General features: G+C 48.9%; 1 pseudogene; it reads left to right on the top strand.

Annotated features, from left to right (window-relative positions):
* Positions 1-471: 471 nt before the first annotated feature.
* Positions 472-1978, top strand: LOC125540663 (annotated as a pseudogene).
* Positions 1979-2647: the final 669 nt, after the last annotated feature.

The raw sequence follows: 2647 nt of genomic DNA on the forward strand, positions 1-2647 counted from the left end.
CTGGGAACGGGGGAGGCAATAGAAAAGCTGCTATGGGTCAACGGCCTATTTTTTTTCCTTTTGCGTTTCCGGGGGCGGCGAGCATCGAGGGGCGAGGCAAACAGGCGAGGACGGACGCACGCCGCGCACAGGGTCCGATGGAGGGGAGAGAGTTACGCCCGCCATGGATTTCCCGGTGTTGACCAGTGACCACATTGAAGACGAGGAGCGGAAGGAAGAAGAGGTATGGTTGTATCGAACGGCTGTGCGTAGCTGTATCAGGTGGCTGGGGCAGACCGGCCTAAATTTGGGCCGGTGCGCCGGCGCCTAGCAGCGTCCTAAAAAACGACTGACCCTAATTGGTTTATTAGTCGAACTAAGTATAGCTAAAGGGTGTGCCAACATACATGGGCATGTTGGGAGTGGACACAAACTCCAGCTATAAAAACCAACGAACCGCTTAATTCGTCTCAGCCACCACAAAGTGGACAACACAAAATAGAGTTGCATGCTCGGCATTAGATTATACTGCCTACACACAAGTGCTAAGTGCTAACTAGCACAATAATGCATCCAAGCAAGAGTTCTCCAGCAAGTAAGAAGGCTGACGCCGAGGAGGACATCACCGTCGACCTATATCCATTTATACGTGAATACAACGGCGGCCATGTCGAACGCTTACTTCGCAGTCCATTCGTGGCAGCGTCCGAGGACGCGGCTGCCAACCGTGGAGTTGCGACAAGGGACGCCGTCATCGACGAGAAGACGGGCGTGTCCGCACGCCTGTTCCTTCCCTCCCTTGCCGCAGCCGCCGGCGAGCTGCTCCCCGTCATCATGTACGTCCACGGCAGATCTTTCTGCACGGAGAGTGCGTTCTGCCGCACGTACCACAACTACGCCAGGTCCCTGGCCGCGCGCGCCGGGGCCCTCATCGTGTCCGTGGAGTACCGTCTAGCGCCGGAGCATACCGTGCCCATGGCCTATGATGACGCCTGGGCGGCACTTCAGTGGGTGGCGTCCCTCTCTGACCCCTGGCTCTCCTACCTCGCTGATCCCGGGCGCACGTTTCTCGCCGGCGATAGCGCTGGCGGCAACATCGTCTACAACACGGCGGTGCGTGCGGCCACCGGCGTGGCACTGGCAACCACATCGACGTTGAGGGTCTTGTCATCGTGCAACCATACTTTTGGGGAGACGATCGGCTGTCCAGCTCCGAGGAAGTCTGGGACGGCGTCGCCATGTTTGCTCCTGAGGTCATCGACAGGCTCTGGCCGTTCGTTACGGCAGGTCGGCTCGGCAATGACGATTGCCGGGTCAACCCTGCCGACGAGGAGATCGCATCCCTGACATGCCGGCGTGTGCTGGTCGCCGTTGCCGAGAAGGACACCTTGCGTGACCGCGGGCGCCCGCTGTGGTGACATTGGTGGAGTCGGAGGGCGAAGACCATGGCTTCCACCTGTACAACCCACTGCGTGGGACCAGCAAGACTCTCATGGACACCATAGTGCAGTTCATAAACCAATGCACGGCCTTGCCACTGCCGGCCGCTTTGCTGCCAGAGCTTCACGAGCTGCATTCACTCCCCCAAGGTAAGAAGAAGACATCATTTGCTGTCCAGCCTGTTGAATGCGTGCCTACTAGGCCGTATATGGGGGTGTTTGGGTGTGGGATGGCCATGAAAATCTTGTTGAGTGGCCCTAATGATATGACACGTAGTAGTTGCTTAAGCATTGGACAGGGAAGAAGGGCCTCCAAGACTAGATATGGGTTATTTTTGGGCCATCTTAGCAAGTCTAACAAGACCAACAGGATCTCATTATCAGCAACAGCTCCGGAGAGTTGTGTTTTCCACAACTTCATCTAGTGGATGAAAGTTGATCTACATGCTTCCAGAATTCCATGCTCCAATATAACTATAATAATATAATAAGCAAGGTACGCAAAAAGTTACAGAGGGACATTATTTACCAACTGCTTGTTTGGGTCGAAAGAATTGTATGCTGTGTATGTATTGATGTATTTATATTTCTTTTTCCTTATATAAACTATGTATGTAAGATTGGTGTATGACTTATGTACTAGTATTTGTGTATCATCATACGTATATGAAATTTATACAAATTGTGTCCAAGTAGTTATCAATTTGTGCACCAGCACAGCCTACCAATTCTAAAAGATAACTGAAAATGCTTTTGAACATATTTAAGGACGTAAAAGTTTATACCATAGGAACAACTGCATGTGAAATGCCTCTTTGACATATTATTTAAAAAAATAAGGGTATGTTCCTCATAGGACAAGTTTCTGCAGTATTCGGTTACATGGAATATTCCGTACGATTAACATGGAATATACAGTTACATGTCTGGATTCATGTTGCATTGGTGCATGCTTTTTCATGTGTGTTAAAGTTGCATGCGTGTATACACACAAAAATAATGTTACATATGCATGTTAAATTATTGCGTATTACAGTAAGTAAACAAGGAAGTAAAAATGAGGAAATAATAATAGTAATTAAATGATGTTTTTTTTCCTACAAAATAGCATTAGTTATGTACAAAACTGTTGGAATTTTGCATCTGATTCCAACCGAGGAGACATAAAAATGGATAGGTATAATAAATGAATATTCACAAATATATTGACAAAACTAATTACAATATGT

This window comes from Triticum urartu, chromosome 2 (assembly GCF_003073215.2).
Source record: "Triticum urartu cultivar G1812 chromosome 2, Tu2.1, whole genome shotgun sequence".
In the NCBI taxonomy this organism is placed as follows: domain Eukaryota; kingdom Viridiplantae; phylum Streptophyta; class Magnoliopsida; order Poales; family Poaceae; genus Triticum; species Triticum urartu.